The 16,361-nt window shown below is 37.0% G+C and overlaps 1 long non-coding RNA gene across 1 annotated transcript in view; it reads left to right on the top strand.

The window, feature by feature from the left end:
* Nucleotides 1–11,290, top strand: part of LOC137585282 (uncharacterized) — a 33,270-nt gene extending 21,980 nt beyond the window's left edge. Inside the window, exon 3 of the long non-coding RNA XR_011033536.1 lies at nt 11,262–11,290. This is a non-coding gene — a long non-coding RNA (uncharacterized lncRNA). The remainder of the gene's footprint in view (nt 1–11,261) is intronic.
* The last annotated feature ends 5,071 nt before the right edge of the window (nt 11,291–16,361 follow it).

The following is a 16,361-nucleotide window of genomic DNA, read 5'->3' as shown; positions in this document are numbered from 1 at the left end:
ATACAGATACAGATACATATACAGATACAGATACGGTTACGATAACTATGCCTGGGCGACGAGTCGTCATTGTGTATCTCAAAGATACGCATAAGGCTGGCTGCCAGCAGAGCCCGCAGCGGCTATTAAGGGGCGTTTCATTTTATGTTTCATTTGCGCCGACAACAACAACGTTGCTGATGACGACAAAATGATAATGACTTGGACGACGACGACGACGGGCTAGCTACCTGTATGAATGAGTCGACGATGCGGCGCACACACCAGGCAAGAGGTGAGGAGAAACTACTCCGGCCTGGCACGGCATGCAATGAATGGCTGCTGCTGTTGCCGTGTAGTTTTCTGTAGTTTTTTTTCATCGCTGCCTGTTTTTTTTTTTTTTGTTTAACTTGCTCCCCAGCAAGTTTAAAAGCCAAGTTAGGTTGGCCCCGGCGCATGACTAACAGTGTTGGCGCGCAACAACAACAACAACAATAACCACAACATCGTCATAGCGCAGCTTGTCGTATCATCGGGGACGTTGTCGTGCAACCGTAGAAAAAAAGATTAAGAAAAAATAGTATAGTTAATAAAAGATTTCTGTACACCCTTTCCTCAAAGTTTATCTTGGTCTATGTTATTTACAAATACGTTTACTTGTACCTTGTACCTTGACATTGGCAATACTCTTTGTGGATATTCTTAAAATAAACCAAGAGCGCATTGAAGGAAGCAATTAAAAGCGTCATAAACTTTAAAGTTTCAAATAACTATATTTTATTTTAAGTTCCATTTTATTTAACAATTTGGTATAAATACGCGATTATAGTCGAATACTTCTATCACGATTCCAGCTTAGATATTTTTTTGCTTGCTGTACCATTTTATCAGATGATCGGCAAATGCTATTTCCATTTCACGAGATCTCCCATTATCCAAACAAAACGAAAACGCTTGAAATCCCATTTTACCCCCAAAATTATTTGGATGACCATCAAGTAAAATGCTCATGCCAGGTGATATGATAGAAGCATCAATATACTCTTTGGATTTTGTTAGAAGACGTTTCAAACTTCCCGACATTATTTTGTCTCCCAGGGTGGAAGCCTCTTTGCAAAGCGAAGCAATTCGCTTGTGCTTCTCGATGTTTGAGGGAATGCTTACTTCCAAGGAGGCGGTGCCATCATCTATGATATATTTATAGTATCTGCTATTATGGCTACCTCGCCCGGCCACAAAGGCATGAACAATGCAAGTCTCAAAGTGCCAATTGCCCGTGATGAAGACATATTGTCGATCCGGATCCTCTTTGGAGTGGATTATGTCGCTCAAAGTCAAAGGTATTCTACTGTGAATTGTGGGTCCGGCTCTTTCTCGCACTTTAGTAGCATTTTTGGAATTAGGAGGTTTGGGTATAACAAAGTTGTCTAGTTTGTCCTCCAAATCGTCCTGGTTTTCATCTGCCATCCTTAGCCCAGTAAATAAATTGTATATTATTTCTGATGACAGTATTTTACAGCCGGGGGATAGTGAAGTTAGTTTAATATGTTAGACAGTGTTAGATAATACAAACACACGATAAGTTTATCGATAAAACTCATGACAGTGGAATAAAATTGCTTGAGCTATATTATCAGAGTAACTTCATTCGTCCGGTTAGGGTATCTAGACAAGGGGGAGCAGCAATATAACAACATTTACGAAAATCCGCATATGTATAAATAATCTGATAAGAGAAACGAGTTTGACGCTTCAAATAAATGATTGCCCGATCTCCTCTCCTGTGGCCATTGTGCGAAAGCCTCTGTGTTTGTGTATTTCTTCTTTGGATCTATCTCTATCTATGGCAACGCTGCCTTCCATGTTTGAGGTTGTTTGTTTTGTTGGCTATTTCACTATTTCTTCGTATATTTTGTTGCTTTTTTTCTTTTTCTTCTCTTTATTATCTATTTACAGGCATCTGGCGACGACCATTTGGGTATTCGCATTTATGTGCAATTAATTTTATCTGCAACTCTGCAAAACGCCCCCACATTGACACGTGGTAGTGAGGGAGGCCAAAAGGGGGTAGTATCTAGACTAAATTCTATTTAAAATCCAAGCTGGTGGCCAATTGACATTTGCCGCAGACAAACACAAACACTCTCACATACACAGGCACAAAGACACACAGACACAAGAGCCATAAAAGACACCAAAAAAGACGAGACAACATGTCATAAGCCACAGAGACATCGTACATGTGGCAAACGCAACAAGGGGGCGTACATTACGAACGGCCCAGAGAAGGGAAGGGAAGGAAAGGGAGAAAGAACAAGGCAATGAGCTGGTGTGGTGGCCTTGCAGCTAATTTCATTTGACTGACAATCATTTGTTCATGTGATGTAGTTGATATATTGAATGTCTGTACGTCTGTACAGAGGACAGAGGCAGCCAGAGAGGCCGACCAGAAGACACTTGAAATAAGTGCAAAAACATGTTTATCAAAGAGAACTCGAAAGGCTCGATAGACTCGGACGGGGGAGCACTGACTGTACCACACCACACCACTCCACTTCACCCTCCCCTCTAAGTCCCTCACCATTGTGAACAACATAGACATTCCGCCCCTCTATGCAATATTAATGAAAATTCCATTCACATTGGAAACCAATCTAATCACTGAATTTTTAAAGCCCAGCATGAGCTTCTATTACGAATTTTTTGGCAAGAAATGAGATCATTTTACAATTTATCAATTCAAATAATTTAAATACCAACAAAATACAAAACTAATTTATATTTATATAGAAAACCAAAACCATAGGATTTTATTACCAACAAAATCATTTGACAATTTCATTCAAGAAACCACAAACATACATATTTCAGATAAATTTGCATATGAATCTATGTCAAGCAACAACATTTTTGAGCCGATATTGCTTGGCAACAAAAGGCGAATAATAATCAAATAACCAAAATATATACAAATATATATTTATGAGCAATTAAAATACACTGTGCGAATATGTTGATATGTAAAAATTTATGTGAAATTATCAAGAAAAATTTCTATATATTAAACAAAATTTAACTGAATTAACTGATTTTATAATCCAGAATGCAAAAATGTTAGTTAAATATGTAGATACTTCCTTCTAAAAAGAACATCGCCGATTTTTGAATTGAATTTGTTAAAAATAATCGACGTTGTGCGAAAATGTTTTATACAAATTGTAAGATTAAATTGTTATTAAATCAATTCTGTGGAAATATGACGCAATATCACAATAATTAACAACATTTAAATTATTTAGATTTAATAGCTGAGTGATAATTTAAGTTCCTAAAGAAATTGTTTTACAAATTATACTTTGCTTCTAGCAAGTGTTAAGTCTTTGAATCATTTGAATCCCCCTTTGGCTCTTACGAATTAGGAATTAAATTATTTTACTTTGTTTATAATAATATTGGAATTATTCATATTTTTTTCAAGTTAATGTAGTGTTTGGCATTTCAAATCATATTTAGAATTTGTATAGTTATTCAAAATAAATTTTCTCTTAGTGTATGAAAATTATAAGAGGTGGTTGAATATTTTTTACACAAATTATATAAAAAAAATGCATATCATATACGGAAAATCAGTCAGACAATTAACGAGCATTAAATACATATTTCCTCAAATTATAAAAAACCTTCACACACATACACACACACCACACACAGAGAGTGAGACCGACGAGGTAAAATAAATACATAAAAAATAATGTACTGTGACTTCAAGGGAGAGATGATAAAAGGCAACGAAAAGGAAAACGAAACAACAATAGCAACAAAATGGCAAGCAAGACTAAATGAGGCGCAACTACTTAGACCGACAAAGACAAACAAACCAAATGACTTTAAGTAGACTCCGAGGGAGAGAAAAGAGACGGAAAATTTGCTAGCAAAGAAGTTGCCATAATAATGACATAAATAAAGCTAAAGCTAATGATTGCTATAATGCGATAAGACCAAAAACGTGGAAAAGCCAAAGGCATAAACCTAAACCATACCATGAAACGAAGATTATAATGAACCAACGTCGAAGTTTTGTATACCCTGCAAAACAAAAAGCTCTGTGTGAGACTCGGACTCGGGACCAGTAAAAATATCTATTTGTAATTCGTCTAGGAAAAGTTTTTTTTACTGCTTTGAGTTTTGTTGTTTATGCTCTCCCATGAACGAGGTGTATAACAAATGAACAGTAGGAGTAGCAACAAAAGAAAAATTGTATGGAAAAACTTTGATTGCCTGCCTAGAGACAGAGAGAGAGAGAGAGAGAGAGAATGAATGAAATGTCATGACTTTGCTTTTGGACTCAATTTTATTTTGTTTTTTTTTTTTGGGATATCATTAGAAATGGCAAACAATTCTGCAGGTTCCAATCCAATTGCTGTTGTTGGTACTATTATTGCTGCTGTTGTTGTTGTAGTTGTGATTAATGAACTTCAATTAAAAGCCACAAAACAAAACAAAAAACCTAAGGGGCGTATGCGTGATATTTGGAATATGATTGTGCTGAATCTGAAAACCGACTGACTGTCAGTTGGTTAGATACGACTGAATGAGCAACGTTCGTTTGCTTTGGAAATGTTTGTTTAATTATGCCTATAAATAATCTCCTCAATTGAGTATGGCATTAATTGTCTCTCTATCTCGTTTTCTCTATCGTTATCCCTCCCGCTTTTACCCCCTCTCTCCCGCTCTCTCTCTTTCTGCGTCTAGTGTTCTGTGTGGGTACTCAAAATAATCCATATTTTGTTTGATTTATGGATTGCACATCATTAAAAATTGGTTGAAAAAACTTGTTTTGAATGTGTTTCTTGAATATATCGAAACTAAAGGCAAACAATTATTTGATGGGTTTCACTCAATCATTAAGGATTTCAAAAATAAATGTAAACAATGAGTTTTTAATGTAGAATTAATTCTCTAGATTAATAGTGGGAATAACCAAATTTGGGAGAAATATTGAAGAGACAGTAAAACACTCCCTAAATTTCAATCCAATCTTATTTAATAAGTAATTAGTTCAACATCAAATTGCAGAATTATGTGATGCGATATGTGAACCGCAGCTCAAAGTAATGCTAAAATAATGAGTCAAAATACATTAAACCCATCATGAATGATGTGAAATGTCTAACCATATTCGTTGGCATTACACAGCAAATTTTGAATTCACAATTCTTTTTAAGTGCCTACCCACTATATGGAGTGGAGTACCCGCAAAGACGACTCTAATTAAAAAAAATATCAAAGAAGTTAAATTCGGCTATGCCGAAGTTTATATACCCTTGCAGTCCTTGACAATAATAATTTCACATGTTCAAAATTTCTTTTCTGCAACTCAATTCATTAATATACAAACAAAACAATTTTACTCTTCATACTATGTACAATTTGTTCTTCTTCTTCCCTCATTCCCTAAGCAAAGCAACGCACGCATACACATACAGTTTATGTAGCGTTGCGTCTGTGTGTGTATGCATGTGCTCTGTTGATTTGATGATGACGTAGTAGGCAGCAAGCAGAGCTGCCGGCAGCGATTGAACCGATTTATATAGACTGTAACTTGTGTTCTATTTATCCGATCAGGGTCAAATTTTGGGATCTGAGATTTTATATCAAATTCTATTATATTGGTAAATTTCATGGGGATACTCCAATTTTTGCAAAAATTTTTGTTCCAGAGCTATATGATATAGTAGTCCGATCCCAAAGATTTTCATACTTTATCTCACCCGGGTAAAAAAAAGCTCCCAAAAAAAATTTCATCCCGATAGCTCTTAAGATGGCTGAGTAAAACGCGTACGCACCGACGGACAGACGGACAGACGGACAGACGGACAGACGGACAGACGGACAGACGGACAGACGGACAGACGGACATGGCTATATCGACTTAGCTTCTCATGCTGATCAAGAATATATATACTTTATGGGGTCGGAAACGTCTCCTTCTGTGCGTTACAAACATCTGACCAATTTTATAATACCCTCTGCAAGGGTATAAAAAATACCGATTCGAAATGAAAATTCCTCAAGCATTGCTAATGCAAACATACGAGTATAACGCCTCTAATTATACGAATTTGGTGCTTTATCTGAAAGTAAACACGACAAATGGGAGGCAATTTCGTGTGACTGCAAAGTTATATCTTACTCGAAGTTGTCGCTTCCCAAAAATGGGTGAATAAAACAAGCAATTTTCTCTACAACCGAAAATAGAGGCAATTTTATGTGAACAGCCATACAAATTTCCTTGCAATAAAACCTGTTATAACCAAAAAGTAGAAGAAAAAAACTAAACTAAACTACAACAAATTTAAAGGAAAACTATAAAAACCAAAGCAATTAACACAAAGCCAGCCAAATATGAGAAGGGGGCGGATCATTATAAAAGTGCAATTTGCGCCTATGGCTAGGAGCTGCTGAGCTGGTGAGAGATAAGACCAAGACGGATAGACAGACAGTCAGACAGACGGACGAACAAAGTCGAGTCTATGTTTAGTGCCTTGGGCGGCTCTTGATTCGGCTTGGCTATGGTTACGGTTACCTGCCAGGGGGCATTAAAGCCGTATAATACTTAATCCGTGTAATTAAGTCCAAGGAGAGAGAAAGAGAATGACTCGCTTTGGTCTTGGTCTAGTCTGGGTATAACCATATACAAATGTATGTATGTATGTGTATAACTATATCTACCTATACATATATAGAAATAAAAATACAGGTTGACTGTCGACTCCCTCCTCTCTGCCTGCCAGCCTGCCTGCCAGGTTGACAGCGTGCGCTGTTGTTGTTTTTAATTACCTTCAAACACTTTAAGAGCCAGGGAAGGTGAAAGAGATAGCGAATGATCGAGTGAGGGAGAGTGCGTATTGTATTGGGAGGGTGACGGTAAGATACCGGACACTTGCACATGTTGTTTGCACTATTTGTTGTTGTTGCCGTTGTTGTTTGCTCTGTCATATTGTCCATTTGTCTGGCCGTCTTACGACTAACAAACAATTTGAGGTCACAGTGTGTGACATTGTTGGAAAATACAAACATACCAGCAGGCAAATACACACAAACACGCAAGCACGAACACACTCAAACAAATGTACACATGGAAACTGGAAATCCACACCGAATGCAAATAACACGAATTCAGGTAGATTAACCAAACTGAGCCCATGAGGTTTATCATCTTATTGAGATCTCACTTCGGGAGATTACTTTGGGAAACTTTTTACCACTTACAATAAAAATAAGATCCGAGTCGACCACAAGAAAGAAAGTATAATCAAGAAAAAGGTTAGTTGTGTAATCATTTTACTATTATTGCGAGGAACTTTGCAGTTTCCTGTCTAAGAGATTTAAAATCAAAGTAAGAATATTTCTAATATAAGGCACAAATTTGTAGTCCCCAAAAGAAACGCGTCATAAGCCAGAAAATTTAGATTAAAGCAAGCTGACTGACTATATGCTATAGAATTTTTAAGATCTAGGCATTGATTTTTATATTTATATGCAACAAGACAAAGGATATATATCTGTGTGGTATTGAAATCAAAAAGTAATACCACGGATGGAGCAAGAGTCCATTAACTTGTGTCATTTTCCTTCTTATATACAGAGAGAACTCTGCTGAAGTTTGGCACTGAGACCTATTCTGGATGGCGGAATGGCCATCAGCAGTTTTTATAGTGCCATACTACTATGTTTTCGTGCTGAAGCTTCATTGTCACCCTGCCTAGTAAAAAAACCTCCCCTTCTTGTGCGCCCCCTTCCACTCTAATCTCCATCTAATTCTCGTATACTTCTCCCCGCCTTCGTACACAAGTATGACTTTGCTATTTGGTGCGTGTAAGATTACGCCTCTGACGCTTGTGACTCTTGTGACTCTGATGAGCTGACACTACTTTCCTGTCTGCCTGTAGACACACCGCACCAACTACAGCTGCATCCCCATTTCCATCTCCGCAATGGAATCACCCAATTCCATTCCCCCGACCTCTTGGCTTCCACCTAACCATCCACATTCTCATTCTGGGCCCCCTCTGTACGTGTCACTAAGCCGCACTTGTACGTTTGTATGTCTAGCTGCCACTTCTTCATGTTCCTCTCGTGGTCTCCCCCTTGGACCATCGTAGCAACCTTGCGGTTGCTTTGTCAGCTTTCCATTCCATGTTTGCGGCTTAATACCCATTACACCTTAATATTTCGTGCAAATGTCATAAAAAATTCACTTTAACTTGAGCTCTCAACTGAGCTACCGACTAAAGCGTAACCCAATCCCATAGAGAGAGGTTCAGAGAGATAGCGAGACGAGGTGAACCGCAAAAGCCTCCAAAAGCTGACAACGAGCCTACCTGTGAATTGAGTTGGGTTTTACTTTCATATAAATTCCCCCTGTGACCCCCTTTTCGGGATCCCCTTGGCCCTGGTGACTTGGTTGTCGTCTGTATTGGGTTCAATTCGATTATTATCAGTTTGTTAAAATATTAAATTGCTTAATGACCTCGTTTGGCGATGGGCCACGTAAGCGTTAGAGCCAAGTCACCCCAAAAGCCAGCCTATCCTGCATTAAGGAAGTGAACATGGCACGGAGAGGGATGGCAGGACGAAGGCGCTGGGTGGTGTTGGGTGTGGGAAATTTAACGGCTGCTGTTGACTTGGCTGGACATGGACTTAATTATATGCCCATGACGTTCTCTGTAATTTTCACGAGCCCATTAAAAATAGAAAAACTCATTTAACTTGTATACACACACACACACACACACACTCACGCTCTACTTATACATAAATATATATAGCATACAGAGGTTAGACTTGCAAAACTTCAGTGGCTCGATGGGATCATCCCCCTATATGTAATTATAACAGAACAAAAAAAAAAAAAATCAGTATAAATAAATAATTCAAAAATTGCTAAATGAAATTGTTTACCTCCAATTTTTTTGTGTGATGGAAAATAATTGAAAGCCATTGTAGTAATTATATATGAATATATATGTACGTACATACAGTGGTGGTCAGCGTGTAAGCCCCTTTTTTTTTTTTTTGATTTTAAATTTGATTTTCTCGGCTCCTAAGAAACTTAATGAAGAAATTTTTTCAGTTATTTGTTGGTTATTGTATTTAGAATCTGACACGTAATTATTGTCATTCCAGCTTTCGACGTTTTTTTTACAGGTGCGTTTGAAAAAAAAGCTCCCCCAAAATGTTTGACAATAGTTTAGCCCGGTCATTTCAAAATCTTTAATATTATAGTTAGACATGTGTATTCTTTGAAAAAGTTGTAGATCTAGGTAATCTAAGATAAACTGCATACCAAAAATTTTCATTTTAGCCCCAGTATTTATTTTGGGGCCTATCGAAATTTCGGGATTTTGTATGTAATTCTTGAGGTCTCTTTGTTTGGCGACGTTTTACGATACCAATTTAAACTTAAGTATTATTTTCTTATTCTAAGTATGAAAGTGAATTGAATTTCCCGTCAAATGATACATGTTTCATAAAAATCCGACAAAAATTAGATTGATTTCACCGCCCATACTTAAAAAAAACCAGGTAAGCAAAATTTCCCATACATGCGTGCAAAGAAAGAGACGGAGGATGTGTGGGAAATTTTGCTAGTTCTAGTCTTTTTTTTAAGTATGGGCGATGAAATCAATCTAATTTTTGTCGGATTTTTATGAAACATGTATCATTTGACGGGAAATTCAATTCACTTTCATACTTAGAATAAGAAAATAATACTTAAGTTTAAATTGGTATCGTAAAACGTCGCCAAACAAAGAGACCTCAAGAATTACATACAAAATCCCGAAATTTCGATAGGCCCCAAAATAAATACTGGGGCTAAAATGAAAATTTTTGGTATGCAGTTTATCTTAGATTACCTAGATCTACAACTTTTTCAAAGAATACACATGTCTAACTATAATATTAAAGATTTTGAAATGACCGGGCTAAACTATTGTCAAACATTTTGGGGGAGCTTTTTTTCAAACGCACCTGTAAAAAAACGTCGAAAGCTGGAATGACAATAATTACGTGTCAGATTCTAAATACAATAACCAACAAATAACTGAAAAAATTTCTTCATTAAGTTTCTTAGGAGCCGAGAAAATCAAATTTAAAATCAAAAAAAAAAAAGGGCTTACACGCTGACCACCACTGTATGTATGAATCTATATATGTATGTACTGATAAATGAATGTAAATTGTATACGTTAAGGGGGGATTTGCTTTGGCCTGATTACCTATGACTAAAGTACACAATACTTGACTTGCAGGCGGAGTTCTATTGCTTTTAAATTGAACAATTACAGGTTAAAAACAGTCAGCGGAGAGGAATAGGGACAGGAAAAGAGGTGAATTGGAATCACCATTGACGTCAAAGATATAGAATTACAGCTATATGATTGATTGTACATACATACATACACAGAAATGTATATATTTAGTTATGAATCAACTAAATGTATAGTGCAATCAAATCAATCGCCCATCCATACCATATAAAAGGGCTTAAACAAAAAACAATTACCCAATGCGATCGTCAATGCCCTCTCTAACCTCTATTGGGAACGGGCAATCCAAATAAACGATCTTATAATATACAATCGCGTGGGCTGTACATTAATTAGCGATAAAAAATGGCAATATGCCATGACTAAGGCTTTTGTTTAATGATCTGATCAACTAAAATCTAGTTGAATGAATCATACTATGTAAATTTGGCTTGCAATTTGAGTTCAAAAATAGTTATAAAGAGTTAAGGAAAATGATTTGGTTAAACGGCAAATGACAATGAATTATTGATTAATTTTCATTTAAGTTCAATAAGATTTTTAGGAATGATGTCTAAAATGACATTGATATGAAAAATCAGAGCATACTGACTGATATTTGACCTAGCTTGGTAGAGAGTGACTAAACTATGACTAATGTTGTTCGATTATGGTTGTGTTTGTTTTATATAAGCTTTAGTTTTAGTTTTATTTATAGACATTTTGTTCGTTTCCTAAACGGATTAATTTTCAAGTTTGGATTTTCTTTTTATTTTATAGTCTATAGCTATACATATGTTGTGTATGTGTATGCCATAATGATTTCTTTCGTTTAGCCTCTTTTGTCTTTTATTTTTCAATGTGGTTTGTTTTTTTCTGGTTATGGATTTTCTGTTTTGTTTTCACCCGCAACCCTCATCATAAATTTTTGAATTTCGGTTTATTATTTTCTTATTGTTTGTCTTTCAGCAACAACAACAATAACAACGACATCGACATGGGGAAAAAAGCGAACAAAAACGGGGAGAGCAGAATATACAAACAAAGTCAACTTTGTTTAGTGGCAGACGCCATGTGTGTGTGTGTGTGCTGATGATGAGGATGAAGATGATGATGACGAGTCCGACGAGGCGATCGAATGTCAAGTATGCACACACATATTTCCAACAAATCGTAGTAAAATATTCCCAAGATACAATATAAAGCCGTGTACGTGTATTCCAAATGTATGTAAAATGCTTTACAAATGGAAATTAGAACTGGCAAACAAAAATTGGGTTCGAAAATATAACAAAAAACCTAACAATAATTAAATTTACATCTTATAACCATATCATGTAGCTATCCTAGTTTAGTATGCATATAGTATAAAAGGGATTGTCAGTTTTCTGATATTTAAAAAGCTTTAATGAGTTGAAGCATCAATTGGCACAAAGGCTAAAATTTTGTATTCGTTTATAGTTTTTATAAATCCTTCGAAAAATCCAGTCCAGTGTATGAAAATTCTAGGATAGAGTATTAAATATTTGTTGGGGCTATCAAGTTTTGCAATAGTGAAATATTTTGTTCAATTACTCATTGTTGGTTTGTGAGTAGACCAAAAAGGCGAAATGACTTTTATCTATTAAAATATACAAATTGCTTTGCCAGTGGGCGTCACTTGTGTCGCCCTTGTCACTTCACACGGTCTGCTAGGCAAGAGCAAGAGTGGAAGGATGAGAGGAATACAACGAGGTTTTCGACGTCTTTGACATTTTTAAATTGATTTTATTCTCGCTGGTTTTGTGCCTTTGGATTTCATCGTGGCAAAAAGCCACATCAGCTCAGGTGTATCCATTCACACGCCATCTAATTAGTTTCGGTCGAGGGTCTCTCGCCCTCTCTACGATTCCATCTCCTTTCGGGTAACACACCCAAACAGCCCGCACAGCCCACACAAATTGGCTTAATCAGTGCGGACCTTTTTTTTTTTTTTGTTTCATTTACAACAAATAATTGCATCTAATTCCTGGCTGGTTGTAATTAAAAGTTTTCTTTGATCGATTTTAGTCGTTTGAGGCTTCAATGTTTGACTGATGTGGAGATAATTGCGGTTTGGGTGCGACCATACCACATGGTCACAAGCACACATGCAGCAAATTGCAAATTGATTTTTATCGATATCTCATAATCAGAATATTATTATTATACCGCAGCCAAATATATAATATCATTCGCCTTGTTATTGCTCACGTCTCGGCGTCGCCTTCGGTTAAGAATTGAAAGTTGATTTTACAATTTGATAAGCTCGAGCAAATTACATGAGCCCCGGGCAGGCAGGTAGACTTTTTGATGTGTTTTGGCATACGCCTATAAATTTTTTGATTATCAATCCCCCTCCCTTTCCCCATAACCCCCTTGGCCCTTCTTCCATCTGTTGTGTCTGTTTCTTTTCTTTAATGAATTTTTTGGTGAGTTTGCCGCGCCCTGTACAAGTTGTTGAATATCTTTTATTTTTCTTTCTATATAGCCATTCAATTTACCTACATATATAAATTTCTGTTTTTGGTTGTGGCCAGACATGCACGCAACATCAGGGAGAGGTGAAGTGGCGTATTGTGGAGTGGAGTGGAGTGAAGTGGCAGCCAGTTGAGCTCAGTTGAGGTGGGGCGTTTAATTTGAAAGATAGAAGACGGCAACAAAAACGACGGCAATGGCAACGGCACCAGCAACTTGGCTTGGCCAGTTTTATGTGCAAATTGCATGTGAAACTATCGATGGAGCTCCTCCTTCTCCGCCATTTACCGCTCTCCACCATCCATCTCTTCATCGTCCCATCTCCTGCCTCTCCTTATATTGCTGCTGAGGTGTTGCCTTCAATGTTTATTGAATTGGAAAATCTATACATATGTATATAGTCATAAATTTAAAAAGAATGTGAAGTGATTATAGATGAAAGGAGTGAGATTTTTTGCATATTCAGCAATAAGGATTTCGTTAAAAGGATAGAAAATATTTAGCCTTAATATTGATCATAAATGGTGGTTTGTGTGGGGAGTATCTCAACGTTATTGGGAAGAGAACAAAGTAAACCACTAGATAAGATTACTTCAATGGACATGGACTATGTATAAATGGAGCAAATTAGGAAACGTTTTTAAATCCTGCATAGAAAAACCCATGGACAAAATTCTGCTTATTAATCATTTACCAGATTTACCCAGTCTAGACTTTTTGATCCTATGCACTCTCTTCTGCTCATATTTTAAAAGATTTTGCCTTAAGAACCAATCAAGAACTGTTTATTTATGATGCCAAATTGCTTCAATGGCTTTTTAGACAATGCATCAGCAGATTATACTCGTAGGTATACATTTTTAACCACAGTTAGTGGTTAGTTTGGTTTATAAAAGTCTCCATATGTATGTTTGTGCTTATAATTCCCCCCTGAGGTCATCATCCTCATATAATTTAAAGCTTTTGCCATGCCTTCATTCCTTCCTTTCAAGACTTCTCGCATTCAATGTTTCCCCGAGGCTTTGTCCCTTTGTGCAAAGTCGATCATATTGATAGCATTGAAAGAAAGAGAGAGAGGCTCCTTTAAGTAGTTCAGGCTTACTTCCTTTTCAGTGCACAGTGGTTCCTTGTACCCGGCAAGTTCCCTTGCCTAGTTTCAACTGAGTTGCCCTTTTTATGTGAATGTCAACCCCTCGAGGGCCATATACATCTATAAGACCCTTTCTAATTGCTTGCGTAACCTGAGGCAACGACAACGGGCAACGGGCAACGCGCATGATGGTTTCGCACTGTTCTCTTCATATTTCAAAATCGTGCTCAATAAATATTTGTTGAACAGAAAAGAAAAATGACGGGGGAAAAACAAAATATAAAACGTGCCCTGGCACACTCAGAGAAGAGACATTTGACGAATCGTATAGCAATGGGAACGGGACTGAGGACTGCGGACTTGCCATGGGAATGGAAATGAATCCGTTGTGTTCGTGTTCAGAAATGAATGCATGCCACTTACAAGTTTGTCGCCATTCATTTCATTTTATTTCACATTTTTGCGGTGACAGGAAACGCAGCTTCAGCTTCAGCCTCAGCCTCGACTTCAACTCCAGTTGAAGCTTCGAAAGGCGCCACAATGAACGGATGGATGGATGGATGGCTGCATGATTGAGCAGATGACTATGGTCTGGTCTGGAAATTGTACAACGTCTAAAGAGCAAATGTATGTATAAATAAACATTTGCAACTTACGAGGAGAGCAACAAAAGTTTCTTTAATTAATGAGAAACGAAACGAATTTAACTTGTTCTTTATTTTATCATTCCTTTTTCTAAAATCAATTGAGTATAAGTGTGTTAAGGGAAAACCAACTTGCATAACGCACCTCGCAATTTTCACATACCAGGCTGCATACGTACATACATATGTATGTATGTGTGTGTGTATGGATATTTGTGCAATTCTCAGTTCACCATGAATGGCTTCGTTTATTTTCAACACGTTACTCAAACAATGTTTTTGGTTTATTTAAATTTCTTTCTTATACGCAAAGCCATGCAAATGCCTCTCCACCCTCCCCAAACCTTGCTGGCCAAACACCCCCACTTTCCCTTCTCTACTATCTCTGCAATGCCCCTCCATTCAGCCCCTTCTCGATTCGCGTCTCCATGGGAAGACCTTAATGCCATTCCATTGAGGAAGCCAGCGCGCGTTCGTTGAGTAAACATTTGAATTTTACATTAAAGGCGGCGCAAAACATTCGCATTTTTTGTTGTTGATTTTGTTTTTCCGTTTTTTTTCATTTTTTTTTCTCCATTATTTAAACAAAACGGCGGCACTGTGCACACTGGCACAAACTGGGCAAACACACAAATGCATACACACACACACATACAATTTGCCAGTTGCCCCCATTGACTGTTTACATTTTAAAGCGCCAATGCCACCGCCAGAGAAATGCATGGGGAAAGACTCACAGAAATAAGGGGAGACGATAGAGAAAAAGAGAGAAAAAAGATAAAGATACAAAAAATATTCGCAATGAAGTTGGCGGTTTTTTTTCGCTGTGGCCCCTCTCTGCATTGGGTTCAAACAGTATGCCAAATGCAAACAGCAGCAACATTTTTAAAACCTTTCTTTTTTTTTATTTTGGTTGTTTTGCGGTTTTTGGCCAGCAAGAGGAACTTTAACTTTAACCGTTATCAGAGGCAGAGCCAGATGTATGGAGTGTAGAAAAGGGAGAAATACTTTGGTTGGATAAACATGAGTAGAAAATTTCATGCTATATGCCAAGTTCTGCCCTTTTCTTGTCTTGTCAAAAGCATTTGACAAACGATAAGTGAAGTGAAGTTTGTTCAAGGGATTTGCCTGTTTCCCTGGCCAGGGAAGGAAGGAGGGTGGGTGGGCGTTGCCCGAACAACGTACTATATACGTAGATTCATGGCAGGGACACAGCTGATTCTGATTTGTATCTAATTGTATGCAAACAGCATGACATAAGCCAGACAAGCAAAAGCAAAAGCGAAGATCGAAGAGCTGCCATTCCATAAGTAGGAGTAAGTCAGTCTGCCAGTCAGTCAGTCACATATGCGGGCGATTTGTTCGAGTTTGCTTCTTTTTTCTCTTTTTTTTTTTTTTTTTGCTTTTCTTTTCATATTGAATTTTATACATCAACTTGATGGATGAGTTGGTAATGTCTCTTTTCCAAATGGGTGGATGGCGGTTGAATAATGAGTCTGCTACCAGGATAATGACCCATTTAGGACTTACATACGTAGTTACCTAACTGGGTCTATGATGCACAAAATTATAATTAAAGGCGATCAATTTTCAAAACCAAATGTTTAAAAAGAAAAAACGAATTACACATAAAATTGATAGGCTATTCATTATAAATATTTTACACAATGACAGGAAAACAAATAACCATGATTATGAATCTGTTTTCTATTGTTTAAATATAGTAGAACATTTTATCTAATATTTCAACTACTTTTATGTGTTGGAAGATATCTCCTTCAATAGGGACACGTTTTTCTTTAACTACTTAGTTATTCACCACCTTTGTAAGAAATAGAT

The sequence above is a fragment of the Drosophila tropicalis genome, unplaced genomic scaffold (assembly GCF_018151085.1).
Source record: "Drosophila tropicalis isolate 14030-0801.00 unplaced genomic scaffold, ASM1815108v1 contig_878, whole genome shotgun sequence".
NCBI classification, from domain to species: Eukaryota; Metazoa; Arthropoda; class Insecta; order Diptera; family Drosophilidae; genus Drosophila; species Drosophila tropicalis.
The sequence above is the reverse complement of the archived record's forward strand: the minus strand, read 5'-3'. Positions and strand labels throughout refer to the sequence as shown.